At 38.0% G+C, this 16,084-nt stretch overlaps 1 protein-coding gene across 7 annotated transcripts in view; it reads right to left on the bottom strand.

Annotated features, from left to right (window-relative positions):
* The window catches only part of AKAP6 (A-kinase anchoring protein 6), a 458,830-nt gene that overhangs the window by 240,858 nt on the left and 201,888 nt on the right, over nucleotides 1-16,084 (bottom strand). The gene's annotated exons all lie outside the window — the stretch shown is intronic.

The following is a 16,084-nucleotide window of genomic DNA, read 5'->3' as shown; positions in this document are numbered from 1 at the left end:
AAGACTCATCCCAATGGGATACAAATCTATAGCTAATTATTAAAAGAAAAATGGAATAAATGGAACAGATATAAATGAAGTTAAAACAAAGGTTTTAATAAAACACTGCCTAAGGTTGGATGGGCTAAAGGGACTCCCCTATTGGCACCCCAACATTAAAGGACATCAGACAAACCTGTTCTATTTACCCCAGTTTGAAAAATTTAAAAGGTCAGGAGGCAAAAATCAGAGTGAGAAACCTGACCAACAATTGTTTGAGGCATCAGTTAGGCTACTAAGGTTAATAAGACTATAAAGATTAAAGTGTTTAAGCTAATAACATATGAAGAGGTTATGTCAACTTTGCCTGAAAGTTTGCTTTGGGAATAAATGTTATGTCTAACTGAGAATGCTTCCCCTACACAATGTTGTAATACCAAAACTTGTTAATGGAATTCTAATGTAAGTTCTAATTAAAAGTATAAGAGTTAGTAAAATTAAGATAAAGTTTTGTAAAAATTGATATACTTAAACGGGCCAATTTCAGTTCACCCAAACTGACGTATGCAATTGGAAAAGCCAGCTGCAACAACGGGGAGCCTATTTTAGTCTTTGGGAGCTTCTAAATAAAATTAGAAATACTTTACTGCCTCTTTAAGAAAAAATAATTAAATAATTAAACATGCCAGCAGCCAAACCCAAATATGCTGCTTCTGTCTACTCTCTCACTGAGCTTCCCAGCAAGCTGAGCTAAGCTTCAACTCCCCCAAAATTCCTGATCTAAAATTGAACAAGTAAAAATAAGTAAACTTTTGAGATAATTTAGAATTGTAATGGCTATTCTGAAAACCTGTTTCAGAAGAGGATTCAAAATCTCCCATAATGGAATGCAGTCTTTAATAAATATGCAAAAACTTCTAAGAGACAAAGTCATTTAAAATGATATAAAATGATCTTTGATGAATGAAAGCCTGTTTAAGTTTGCTGGTTTCATTTAAAATGAACATGTCCTCGAAGTTATCAGCATTGGCTATAATGCAGACATACAGCCTGGGTTTACTGGTCAAATGAGCTCATGTCATCTCTGTTAGAAAATTTATCAGCAAAACTAATAACTCAGTATAATAGCTAATTTTGTTTAATGTCTCATGGAGTTTTTGTAGACGATCTAAATATAATTATTAAGAACAGGTAAACTAAATAAATGTAAAAAAAATAAAAGTTTTTGGAAAAACTTTTTAACAATGATTATCTGTATAATAATTATATTAGGATATATGTACTTAAAACAACTGAGGATGATAGTTAACTGCTGTAATGGCACGAAGTTTTTAAAAGTAATTGTTAAAACTGGATAAAAGTTTTAAGTACAATAATTATGTTTTATAGTCTGGATACTTAAAAAAAAAACAGCTTTCAAAATCTTTTTGGAAACAAACTTTATAACTTTACTAAGTTAAGTTACATAATAACAGTTTATTGGGTATCTAGGTCATTTCCACATAAGATAAAATATTAAAGGTTAACAACTAAGCATATATTTGTCTGCCTTTAGTTTCTTATATCAAAGAGACTGAAAAGTGCTTAGATTTATTAATAAATATGTTTTATGTATGCTGAGGAATTTTCTATGAGAAAACGTATATTTCTAAAAGATCTATATACAAGGAAAGTAAAATATATGTTTCCAATAAAAAGATATAAAGAATGGAAATATTTTTGTTTCTTGAGTTGAGAAAGATAAATTTGTACTAAAGTGCTGGGACAAATTCTGAATGTAAAAACGTAACCAAAGGTTTGTAAAAGTAAAGCCCTAAAGAGATTTATGTATGGTCACGTTGGCCAGGATTAAAGTAAATCCAATTAAGTAAATAACCTTATACGTCAAAAGTAAACTGGTACAAAATTAAAACTTGGTTTCCTCTTTCTTAAAAGATAATTTTCCTAAACTTTTAACCTGCTCTCAATAAAAAGATTATAAGAAGGCTTTTTCTTTACTGTTTTAACTCTGTTTCCCCTTGACTACTTCTGTTGTCACTTTGAATAGATACCTAAACATGATTTCGCAGTGAACTTTGTTTCCGATCTGAACAAATGTTTTAAAGCTTTTAACATTTCTGACAAGCTTCCCCCCACACATAAATATTCAAGTCCTGAATAAAAGCTTTCTTTTGACCTGGAAGAGGAGGGACGGTTTCCCTGGGGATTTTCAGAGGGCCCCGGGGCTTCTCACAGAAATTTGCTGTCTTTCTATAAGAAAAATGCTAAACTAATAAAGCTTATTTTGTATGTTAAATTACATGAAAAGCATTATCAAATAAATAATGATAAACTTTCTTAAAAGGTATTATGTAAATGATTTATTGATATAAATATTTTCAAAATTATCTGATCTGTTCTGATTGTCAGCCATAATTCTGGTTATTATCTCAAAATGTTGTATATCACAGAGATGGTCAAATGCCTTTGTCAATTACCATTTTTGAATGTTTTGTTATTTGCAGACAGTTGCTGTTTTACTTTGATGTTTTTGCAAATATGTTTCATCTTCAGAGAAATTCATGGAAAGGACTCTGCCGCTCTGGAATACAGGTTTTCTATAAACTTTGAGATTATAAAACTAAACTGGGGAGAAAATTCTGTCCCTGTATATGTTAATGATTCATCCCGGGTCTTGGGGCCCGAGGATGTCTGTCTACCTATATTTGAAAAGGAAGAAGTACCCCATATGAAATAACTGATTTTGGTTTCCACCCTTGGCCTATTTGCATAGGAAGGGGAATAGGCTGTTTAAATTTTACTACACAGGCTTGGCTACCTACTTACATGCTCAATAGAAATCATAGCAAAGCACGATTACATATGTTATCGGACTACAGTTTTCACTATTCTATTGCCCCCCAAACAATCTTACAGCTCCAAATCGTCCATTGTGTGCTAGCTGAAGACTATGGGTGGATAAAATTGATCAAATACATTGGGATGTTTGTCACGGGACGGAGGGGGTAATTTTGATTAATGGTTCCTATGGAACAGTATGGGACTGGTCACCCAAGGGGTATGCAGTCTCAAATTGCTCTCATACAGACTCCGCCTGCAATCCCTATAAAAAGTTAAGATGGCAAATTTCAGGGTATAATCACACTACTGTTACAACACATAGCGAATATCCCATTTTATGGCGCAGGGAAGGATTTTCTCCTCCACAACCTCAATTTAATATGGGTAGACCACAGACTGACTTATGGAAACTAGCCTTCAGTCTAAGGCAATTCAGAATTGGGGGTGGAAATTATGAGAACACAAAATTGTCTTTCAACACATCCGCCAATTGGACTTTTTACCTCAAAGCCTGAGTCTGAGATATATGTATTGGCCATAGGTATGGTATCTATTAATGAAACAGCTAAAACTGTGGATTGTAAAGATTGCAAATTATACACTTGTCTCAATAGCTCCTTATACAATGATTCTCACTCATATATGCTATTGAGGCGACGTTTGGGCGTTTGGCTTCCAGTAAATCAAAATAGACCATGGGAAGGATATCCTGATGCCCACGTCTTATTACAAATAATCCAGAAAATCTTAAAAAGATCAAAAAGATTCATAGGATTATTGATTGCTGCTATATTAGGCATTATAGCAATGGCATCCACTGCCACCATTGCTGGGGTGGCACTGCATCAAACAATTCAAACCACTACCTTTGTTCAACAGTGGCATAAAAATGCCTGTGAAGCATGGAACAGTCAGATAAAAATTGATCTGGGAATCAATGAACGGCTAGTGGATCCGCAAAATGCTGTATTAATAGTGGGAGATGAAGTACATAACTTAAAAAAGCTAATCAGACTGCAAGGTGATTGGAATGTTACTGAGCTCTGTATCACACCACATCCTTATAATAATAGCGAGCACGGCTGGAGCACTAGAAGGTGGCATTTAAAGGGCCACCTCAAGGACAATCTCACATTGGATACAGATTTATTGCAAGCTAAAGTAAAACATATGCAAGATGCTAAATTATCATTGCTACTTGAATCTGAACTATTTGATGGTATACATACCAGCTTATCAAAGATGTTTCCTACTGATTGGATAAAAACCATTGGCAGTAGCCTTATTGGAACTGTTATATCAGGACATATATTTTTCATTATTTTCTGCTTAGTCCTCAGATGCACGAGAAAAACCTTCCAAGAACTGACTAAGAGAGAAGCTGCCTGGACCACCTACCTCGTCTTACAAAAACAAAAAGGGGGAAATGCTGCAGGAGATCATAGCAGCATCCTTGCTAGGCTTTAAGCCTAGGAAAAATAAATTCTAAACGGGTGGCTGGGAGATATGTGATCTGCTGACTCTCATAATTATTATACCAGATTGCCTGTGCTTTGGAATCCACGGCTGGAGGGGAGTATGTTATCGAGCACAAAAGCAAGAGGCTTAGGAACGCCGGGCCCTTCCAGGAACAGAACGCCGCCTGCACACCTTGCTGATCGTTCTTAAGATATTCCCCAAGGGAATGACCTGGGATAGGGCTGGGGTGCTTCAGGGGGATGAAGAATAGAACCTTTGGGCTTTGGCTTGTGCGTCCCTGCAGGCATGAGTTCCTGATATTGTACATGCTTGTGATTCTTTACCCACAAATAAATATGTGGTGATCAGAGGGACCTCACCTCAGTCCTTGAGGCTGATGATCCCCTGTCCCATTGAACATATAGATTGTGTTCTGTCTATTAATTCTGTCTGCTCCTTCACCTCGCTGCCTAGCTGGTGTTGGCAGCATTGGCCCTATTCTTTCTTTCTAACTTTATATTCCCCTTCCCTTCAACAAACTCTTATCAGTAGCTGGTTTAAGAGACATATCTCTTCCAATGTTCATGCCCTAGAGGCTCACTTTCTAAACTCCAGTACAGTTAAGTGATGCCACATGACAAAGTCAAGGCCAATGGAATGTGAACAGAGGTGACATGTACAACTTCCAAGTCATATCTGTAAAAAGAAAGCTGGCTGCTCTCCACTCCCTGCTCCTGGTGAGCTGGGATGCAGACATAGCATTGGTGAGCCATGGAAGAGTAACAAGGAGAAGGTCCCTGGATCCCTAGATGACCTCTATCTTCCCTGGACTGTCTGCCTTCCTCTTGTTATGTAAGAGAGAAAAAGACTTCTCTCTTATTGCATTTTGGGGTTTCTTTGTTTATAGGATTTAGCATATACTCCAAATAGCAAGCATCTCTCTTTATTAGCTCCCAGATAGACCCTGCATATTTTTGCCCTCCATCTTGGCCAAAGCTTCTATTACTAACATTCCACCTCCTCATCTCTGCTATCTAAATTCTACTCATCATCTAAGGCCCAGCTTAAGTAGTCCCTCTTCTGTGATACTTGGTCTAGCTACACTTGCTTTTATCTTCCTTCCTCTGCTCTCCCATTGTATGACTTTCTACTTGGCACTTATCAATTATTATCTTATATAATAAGCACAGAGCCTTGAAGTATGTTGTCACAGCTTTCTCAAATTCTAAGTCCAGAATCTAAAACAAAATTTTAGATTTTGTATAGTATAAATAAAGAAGAATATTCAGAGTCCCTACAGCATTCTGTTATTATACCTCTTGTTAAATAATCATCTGCACTATCAACTCATGTTCAATTTGTGATCCTTTAGTACTCCTGAATCTTCCAATTTTAATTACAATGCTGAGCCTGCCCAATTATTTAAGAATCTGGCTTTTTCCTTGATATTTAAAATAGTTCTTGTTTTCTTTATTCTAGCATCTAAACAAGTCCTCAACTCTCTGGATACATATTTCTAAGACTAAGAAATGCCGTGAAAAGATAAAGGGTTGAATGATGATGGAGAGCCAACTTAATGTGCTCTCATATTTGGAATCTGAGAATCTCTAGGACAACATTAAAGAGAGAAAGTAGAAGATACTCTTGGGGAAGGAAATTAAAAAGGAAGATGGGGGCTGGAGTGTGAAAACTATATAGTCCAGAAGAAAAGAAAAGAAAATGGAATAGGAAAGAAGATGTTAAGGAAGAGAAAGAATTCAGAGACAAGAGGAAGACTAGCAACTGTGAAGGTAAAGATTAGCATAGGGAAAGGTGCATATGAAATGAAATGCCAGTGAAGAAGGGTGGAATCTAGTGACTCTAAAATATCTCCTATCTGACAGGATGCTCTTAAGAGATCATTATCAACACCTAAGAGCAGACTATCATTCCACCAACACTAGGAAAACTGGTACATGGTTGGTATAAAGAAACATCAAAAGCAAGAGAGAACTGAATTTGTAACAGCCCTTGATTATAAGTTCCTCTGGGGTTGAATAAAGAAAGATATAGCTGTGTTTCAAATACAACTCATTCAAATCTCAAATCAATTAAATAATGGTCAAACAGGACTTTTTAAAAAGAGTGACTCCCAAGTTTTTTTTTAAGAGACAAATCCCAGAAGATGACCTGGCTCTAGCCTTGAAGTTGTGTCCTATCTTACATGAAAGCCTGCGGTGAGATCCTTAAAACATGAGAGGTAATTGCACTGAGCTAAAATAAAAGTAAAATCTAAGACCTAAAACTATAAATCTTCTAGAAGAAAACATAGAGGAAAATCTTCATGACATTGGACTTGGCAATGATTTCCTGGATACAACATCAAAAGCACAAGAAACAAAAGCAAAAGCAGACAAACGGGACTACACCATTCTTAAAAACTATTTTGCATCAAAGGATCCAATCACCAGCGAAAATATGGAAATGGAAAATGAAGTGGGAGAAAATATTTGCAAATCATGTATATAATAAGGGGTTGATACCCAGACTATATAAAGAACTCCTACAACTCATTAACAAAAGTTCTAGTAACCCAACTAAAAAATGGGCAAAGGACATGAATAGATACTTCTTCAAAGAAGATATGCAAACAGCCGACAAGCATATGCAAAGATGCTGAACATGGCTAATCATCAGAGGAATGCAAATCAAAACCACAACGTGATATCCTCTCACACCCATTAGGATGGCTATCATCAAAAAAAAAGCAGAAAATCACAAATGTTGGTGAGAATGTAGAGAAATTGGAACTCTTGTGCACTGTTGGTGGGATTGTAAAATGAAGCAATCCCTATGAAAAATGGTATGGAGATTCCTCAAAAAATTAGAAATAGAACTACCATATGATCCAGCAATCCCCTTTCTGGGTAGATACCCCAAAGAATTGAAAGTAGGGTCTTGAAGAGATATTTGCACACCCATATTCGTAGCAGCACTATTCACAGTACCCAAGAGGTGGGAGCAAGCCAAATATCCATCTGTAGACGAACGAATGAACATTATGTGGTATAAATATACCGTGGAATATTATTAGCCTTAAAAGGAAAGAAATTCTGTCATATGCCACAACATGGATGAACCTTAAGGACATTATGCTAAGTGAAATAAGCCAGCCACAAAAAGACGAATACTGCACAATTCCACTTACATGAGGTATCTACAGTAGTCAAATTCACAGAAACAGAAAGCAGAATGGTGGTTACCAGGGGCTGGAGCAGAGGGGAGAAAGGGTGGTTCTTGTTTAATGGGCATAAATTTTCAGATTCGCAAGATGAAAAAGTTCTGGAGATCTGTTTCACAACTATGTGAATACACTTTACTGAACTGTACACTTAAAAATGGTTAAGACAGCAAATATTATGTTGTGTATTTTTTACCACAATGAAAAAAAGGAAAAGAAAAGAATAGAAAATTTAGGACAACATATTTCTTTAATGACTGCCACTAGCAGTGTGGTATCATTGATGTGTCAAATAAGAAACCTTTTTTTTAAAAAATTTACGTGAAGAATACACTTTCATTTTTCAACTTTGAATGATGTCCCTTGAATGTCTCATTTATTCAATTTAAAGGCTCTCCTCTAATTTTTAACTTGATGCTCTTTTTTTTTTTAAAGATTGACACCTGAGCTAAAAACTGTTGCCAATCTTCTTATTTTTCCCCCCCAAATCCCCCAAGTACATAGTTGCATATTTTAGTTGTAGGTCCTTCTAGTTGTGGCATGTGGGATGCTGCCTCAGCATGGCCTGATGAGCAGTGCCATGACTGTGCCCAGGATTCAAACCCGCGAAACCCTGGGCTGCCGAAGCGGAGCATGTGAACCTAACCACTCAGTCCCTCAAATAAGATATCTTAAACTACACCTAGTAGAACTAGAAAAAGAACAAACAAAGTCAGCAGAAGGAGAGAAACAATAAAAATTAGCGCAGAAATAAATGAAATTGAAACCAAAAAAACAGGAAAATGGATCAATGAAACTAAGAGCTGGTTCTTAGAGAATATGAACAAAATTGACAAACCCTCAGCCAGACTCACTAAGAAAAAAAGAGAGAAGACTCAAACAAATAAAACTGGAAATGAAAGTGGAGAAATTACAATGGATACCACAGACATACAAAGGATTATAAGAGAATACTATGGAAAACTATATGCTAACAAATTGGACAATCCAGAAAAAATGGATAAATTCTTAGACTCATACAACCTCCAAAAACTGAATCAAGAAGAAATAGAAAATCTGAATAGACCAGTCTCAAGCAAAGAGATTGAAGCAGTAACCAAAAACCTCCCAAAAAATAAAAGTCCAGGACCAGACAGCTTCTCTGGAGAATTCTACCAAACATTCAAAGAAGATTTAACAGCTATCCTTCTCAAACTATTCCAAAAAATTGAAGACGACAGAACTTCTTCCTAACACATTTTCAACATCCTCCATATTCCTAACACATTTTACAAGGCAGTACCATCCTGCTCCCAAAGCCAGACAAGGACAACACAAAGAAGCAAAATTACAGTCCAGTATCACTGATGAACATAGATGCAAAAATCCTCAGCAAAATATCAGCAAACCAAATACAGCAATATGTTAAAAGGATCACACACCATGATCAAGCAGGATTTATACCAGGGATGCAGGGATGGTTCAACATCCACAAATCGACCAATGTAATACACCACATTAAAAAAATGAAGAATAAAAACCACATGATCATCTCAACAGATGTAAAGAAAGCATTTGACAAGCTCCAACATCCATTTATGATAAAGACTCTCAATAAAATAGGTATAGAAAGAAAGTATCTCATTATAATAAAGGCCATATATGACAAACCCACAGCTAACATCATCCTCAATGGGGAAAAACTGAAAGCCATCCCTCTAAGAACAGGAACAAGACAAGGGTGCCCACTCTTGCCACTCTCAATCAACATAGTACTGGAAGTTTTGGCCAGAGCAATTAGGCAAGAAAAAGAAATAAAAGGTGTCCAAATTGGCAGTGAAGAAGTGAAATTCTCACTGTTTGCAGATGACGTGGTTTCATATACATAGAAAACTTTAAAGAATCCATTGAAAAACCACTAGAAATAATCAACAACTACAGTGAAGTTGCAGGGTAAAAAATCAACTTACAAAAATCAATTGCATTTCTGTACTCTCATAATGAAGTACCAGAAAGAGAACTCAAGAATACAATCTCGTTTACAATTGCAACAAAAAGAATAAGATATCTAGGAATAAATTTAACTAAGAAGGTGAAAGACCTATACAATTAAAAATATAAAACATTATTGAAAGAAATTGATGATGACATAAATAAATGGAAAGATATTCCATGCACGTGGATTAGAAGAATAAACATAGTTAAAATGTCCACACTACCTAAAGCAATCTACAGATTCAATGCAATCCCAATCAGAATCCCAAAGACATTCTTCATGAAAACAAAACAAAGAATCCTAAAATTCATATGGAGTGACAAAAGACCCCAAATAGCTAAAGCAGTCCTGAAAAAGAAGAACAAAGCCAGAACCATCACAATCCCTGACTTCAAAATAAACTACAAAGCTATAGTAATCAAAACAGCATGGTACTGGTACAAAAACAGACACATAGATCAATGGAACAGAACTGAAAGCCCAGAAATAAAACCACACATCTGCGGACAGCTAATGTTCAACAAAGAAGCTAAGAACATACACTGGAGAAAGGAAAGTCTCTTCAATAAATGGTGTTGGGAAAACTGGACAGCCACATGCAAAAGAATGAAAGCAGACCATTATCTTTCATCAAACACAAAAATTAACTCAAAATGGATTAAAGACTTGAAGGTAAAATGTGAAACCGTAAAATTCTTAGAAGAAAATGTAGGTCGTACACTCTGACATTGGTCTTAGAAGGATCTTTTTGAATACACTGTCTATTCTGGCAAGGGAAGCAAAAAAATAAATAAACAAATGAGACTTCATCAGACTAAAGAGCTTCTGCAAGGCATAGGAAACCAGGAACAAAATGAGAAGACAACCCCCTAAATGGGAGAAAATATTTGCAAATCATGTATCTGACAAGGCGTTAATCTCTACAATACATAAAGAACTTATACAATTCAACAACAAAAAACAAACAACCCAATCAAAAAATGGGCAGAGGATATGAACAGACATTTTTCCAAAGAAGATATACAGATGGCCAACAGGCACATGAGAAGATGTTCAACATCACTAATCATCAGGGAAATGCAAATCAAAACTACAATGAAATATCACCTTACAACTGTTAGAATGGCTGTAATTACCAACACAAAAAAATAACAAACGTTGCAGAGGATGTGGAGAAAAGAGAATCCTCATACCCTGCTGGTGGGATTGCAAACTGTTGCAGCCACTATGGAAAATAGTATGGAGATTTCTCAAAAAAATTAAAAATAGCTATCCCACTACTGGGTATTTATCCAAAGAACTTAAAATCAACCATTCAAAGAGACTCATGCACCCCTATGTTCAATGCAGTATTATTCACAATAGCCAAGACATAGAAGCAACCTAAGTGCCCACGGACTGATGAATGGATAAAGAAGATGTGGTGTATATATATATAGAATGGAACACTTCTCAGCCATAGAAAAAGACAAAATTGTCCCATTTGCAACAACGTGGATGGACCTTGAGGGTATTATGTTAAGGGACGTAAGCCAGGCAGAGAAAGACAAACACCATATGACTTCACTCATATGTGGAAGATAACAAACACATGGACAAAGAGAATAGATTAGAGGTTACCAGAGGGGAAGGAGGTGGGGAGGTGGGCCTAAGGGGTAGAGGGGCACACATATATGGTGACAGACAAGTAATAATGTACAACTGAAATTTCACAATGTTATAAACTATTATGACCTCAATAAAATTTTAAAAATACACATTAAAAAGAAATCTTTCCCATTAACAAAACCATTCCTACTATCAGGAGTGGGAATGACAGGAACCTACAAGGCATCGAAGGTGCTCATCATGCAGCTGTTTTCCCAGGGGTTCCGTCACAGCTCTGTAGAATCCCTCACAGGTTAATGGCTGTATGCCTTGTGATGGGAGGAGGAAACACACCACTCTCTATTTGGTAGAGGTGGACTCAGAAGCAGGACGTATTCTTCAGTATTTTATAACTTTTTATATCAGGCCAGTACTCTTCCCACAAGTTCCACACACACTCAGTTCTTATCTCAGCATGTGCCACATTTATACACTCTCTCTAGCCACCTCAAGCTCTCTTGCTACTGAGTCTTTTATTTCTGCCTTCAAATCAGCTTTAATTTTTTTTTATTAAGTTTATGATAGATTACAACCTTGTGAGATTTCAGTTGTACATTGTTGTTAGTAATGTTGTGGGTACACCACTTCACCCTTTGTGCCCTCCCCTCACCCCCCCTGTTCCCTGGTAATCACCGATGGGTTCTCCTTGTCTATATGTTAACTTCCACCTGTAAGTGGGGTCATATAGAGTTCGTCTTTCTCTATCTGGCTTATTTCGCTTAACATAATACCCTCAAGATCCATCCATGTTGATGTGAATGGAACAATTTGGTCCTTTTTTATGGTTGAGTAGTATTCCATTGTGTATATATACCATATCTTCTTTATCCAGTCATCAGTTTCAGGGTATTTAGGTTGGTTCCACGTCTTGGCTATTGTAAATAATGCTGCGATGAACATAGGGGTGCATGGGATTCTTGGGATTGCTGATTTCAGGTTCTTAGGATAGATACCCAGTAGTGGGATAGCTGGGTCATAGGGTATTTCTATTTTTAACTTTTTGAGAAATCTCCATACTGTTTTCCATAGTGGCTGCACTAGTTTGCATTCCCACCAACAGTGTATGAGGGTTCCTTTTTCCTCCACAACCTCTCCAACATTTGCCACTTTTGGTTTTGGATATTTTTGCCAATCTAACGGGTGTAAAGTGATATCTTAGTGTAGTTTTGATTTGCATTTCCCTGATGATTAGTGATGATGAACATCTTTTCATGTGTCTATTGGCCATACTTATATCTTCTTTGGAGAAATATCTGTTCATGTCCTCTGCCCATTTTTTGATCGGGTTGTTTGTTTTTTTGTTGTTAAGCTGTGTGAGTTCTTTGTATATTATGGAGATTAATTCTTTGTCGGATAAGTAGCTTGTAAATATTTTTTCCCAATTAGTAGGCTGTTTTTTTGTTTCAATCCTGTTTTCCCTTGCCTTGAAGAAACTCTTTAGTCTGATGAAGTCCCATTTGTTTATTCTTTCTATTGTTTCCCTCATCTGAGGAGTTATAGTGTCTGAAAAGATTCTTTTGAAACTGATGTCAAAGAGTGTACTGCCTATATTCTCTTCTGGAAGACTTATTGTTTCAGGCCTAATCTTTAGGTCTTTGATCCATTTTGAGTTTATTTTCAGCTTTACTTTTTTTTAAAGAAACTTTTATTTGACTCTACTTTCAACTATTGTCCCTTTTCTCATGTCGCTTTCACAACCCAATTCGTTGAGCTATTAGGAATGATTCTCTGTCACTTCTTTTTCTTCTTTTTGAGGAATATTAGCCCTGAGCTAACTGCTGCCAATCCTCCTCTTTTTTCTGAAGAAGACTGGCCCTGAGCTAACATCCGTGCCCATCTCCCTCTACTTTATATGTGGGACGCCTACCACAGCATGGCGTGCCAAGCCATGCCACATCCGCACTTGGGATCTGAACCAGGGAACCCTGGGCTGCCGAAGCACAACGTGCGCACTTAACCGGTGCGCTACCGGGCCAGCCCTCTCTGTCACTTCTTAATCACCTATGATCAAGCATCTACCTCCACTCTTTCATTAAGTCCATTTCTCTCTAAGGTCCTCATTGACTCTTTCAAACAAATCTAAAGTTCATTTCTTTTCTTTGTCCTTATTCTTCTTGATCTCCCTTTTGCAAAGAACGAAGCTAATGCCCATCTTACTGAACATCTCTTCTCCCTTCACTTACTTAACATCCGAGAAGCCTCTTGGTCCCTTCACGGCCTCGTCCATATTCCTGCTTCATAACTGGGCTACAACTTGGATCTCAGTTATCACCCTTTTCTCTTCTCCATCCATCCTCCTTTTCTCAGGGAATTCATCTGTTCTCAAGACATTATCCAGTGGGAGGAGCAAAGCAGATGGGCTTGAAGCCTGGCTCTGTGGCTCATTAGCTGTGCAGCTTAGGAAAAGTGATTTCATCTCTCTGAACTCTACTTCCCCCACTCTAAAATGGGGAGTCATTCATTCAGTAGTCTTTATTGAGCACCTACTACGTACCAGGCACTGTTCTAGGTACATGAGATTCATTAGCAAACTAAACAGATAAATATTCCTGCCCTCACAGAGCTCCCATTCTAGCAAGGTGAGACAAACCAAAAATAACAAACATACTAAATAAAAGCATTATATAAAATGACAGAATATGGTGAGAGCAGTAGGAAAAAAAGAAAAAGAGGTCAGCTTACACCTTTTAGTAGATAGTCAAGGTAGGCTTCCCTGAGAAGTTAACATTTGAGCAAGGACTCAGAAGAGGTAAAGGAATTAGAAATGAGGGCCTCTGATGGAGAGGGTACAGACAGAGGGAACTGACAAAGGTCCTAAAGGCAGGGGCATGCCAGCTTCCAGTGGGAATGGAGAGAAGTAAGCATGGGGAAGAGCAGCTGGAAATGAGGTCAGAGAGGAAATCAGAGGACTGGTCCGTGTCAGGCGTCTGAATGTGATGGGAGCTGTTGCACGGTTTTGAGCGGAGGGGTGACATGACCTCAGGTGTTTCAAAAGGATCACTTGGCCTGCTTTGTTGGGAACAGACTGTAGTGGGAGCAGGATGAAAGAAGAGAGACCAGTTAGGAGGCTGCTGCGGTCATCTAAGCAGGAGGTGATGGTGGCTAAGATGATGGTGAGCACTGGAGGGGAAGAGAAGTGGTCAATTTAGGATAATAAAACCTACCTTGGAGGGTTGTTATGAGAACAACAACTGTCGTAATCATAGGAGGTCATAATGCTATGAGAGAATTGCGGTGGGTAAAGCGCCTAGTAGATGCCTGGTACAAGGAAGATGTTTAATAATACCCCTTATTATGTTGTATTTTGCAGGTAGAATAGGTCCTCTGGGTCACCGTATGGAGGAGGTCAAAGCTAGAGTGTGATATCCAAGGTCAATGGACCTGGGGGGTTGGCAGCTGCCCTTACCTGAAGCAGCGAAAGGAGTCTGGATGGAGGAAGGGCCTTGATCTTCTTTTAGCCTTCACCTCATATCCTAACTCCAGGACAGTATTTCCAACTGCCTACATGACAATTTCTCTTAAAAGTTTCATCAGACACTCAATATCAATGAATATTTTTTAAAGAATTATCTGCCTCACCTCCACCTCAAGCCAGCTACCCATCCAAATGTTTCCTTCCGTTAAAGATACACCAGTCCCCAAAGGCTGGAAAGGTGGCTTCAGCTTTGTAGAATTACAGAAATAAAGCATGCTCTCATTGGAAGCTGGTGTCTTAGCCATCATCTGCTTAAAATCTGTCTATTTATAAAAGAAGAAACAAGGCCAGAATGGAGCATGACTAGCTGTTGGCCACTCCAGGTTTTAATGACTGAGCAAGGCCCCGAATCAGTTTTCCAGATCCCATTCACTTCTTCAACAGCCACCCTGTCCTCGCCCATCCCACATCACAGCAGTCCCTTAGATTGGCTGCCAAAGGATCTGGTCACCACCATGGCTCCTAAGACCATCTTTGTCATTACTGTCAATTAAACCTTCCAGAAAGGCTTTGGAGCCTATGGCCTACACTGCTTTAAGGATGCTGGCTCCGGGTTCAAATTCTGGCTCTGCACTTACTAGCTGTGATGCCCCGAGTAAGTTTCCTAATCATGTTCTGCCTTAGCTTCTTCATCTAAAACATTCCTGCTTGCCAGGACTTAAGTAAAATAAGGCACGTAAAGCTCTTAGCACAGAGCCAAGCACAAAACAAGACCTCAAGAAGCATTAGTAATTATGGGTTGTATTACTACTCTCAGCCACTTTCTGAGAAGACTCCATGGATGCCAGGTGGACAAATTCTAATTGCCTTGGTCGGGCCTTCAAGGCCATGCAGCAACCAGGTCTATTATATGTCTAGAAACTGTCATTGCTCTCTGATCACAGACCTTCTAGTCTGGACAACTCTCGGTGCACTCCCATATTGTGCTCATCCCCAATCCCCACCTTTGCGTTTTAGTTTGTGGCCCTCCTGCCTGAAATACCCACCTTCCTTCTCTCTATCTGTCTACATCCTGGCATAGCCTTCAAAGCCCCACTGAAGGCTTGACATTTCACAAGAGCTTCCCAGGTAAATCCTAGCTCCACTGCCGTTATTTCTCTTCTCTACAGAGCTAGAGCATTTACATGCAGTACATCTGATCACTTCTTTAAGGAGAGGCGTGGGGGCACTTCACTAGTCGGACAAGTTCTAGAGCAGACTGCCTGGTCTCTCTCACAGCCTCCTCATCCATAAAATGGGGTAATATGAGGATTGTTGTGAGGTCCAGATGCACAAATACTTAGTAAAAGCAATTATTAACATATGTTATTATTATTATATATTGCCGTTTACTTTTCCCTCTTTGTTTTATGTACCTTCATCTTCTTCTTCCAGGTTATTCTGTCCATACGTACTATACTTTTGTCCAGTGTCTTAAATCATAGCTTATATGATGGAGCTCAGTCCTAAGAAATTTGACATCCATCCTCAAAGATTTCATCATATCTAA

The sequence above is a fragment of the Equus asinus genome, chromosome 2 (assembly GCF_041296235.1).
Source record: "Equus asinus isolate D_3611 breed Donkey chromosome 2, EquAss-T2T_v2, whole genome shotgun sequence".
In the NCBI taxonomy this organism is placed as follows: Eukaryota; Metazoa; Chordata; class Mammalia; order Perissodactyla; family Equidae; genus Equus; species Equus asinus.
Note: the sequence above shows the minus strand (reverse complement) of the source record. Positions and strands in the feature narration are given on the sequence as shown.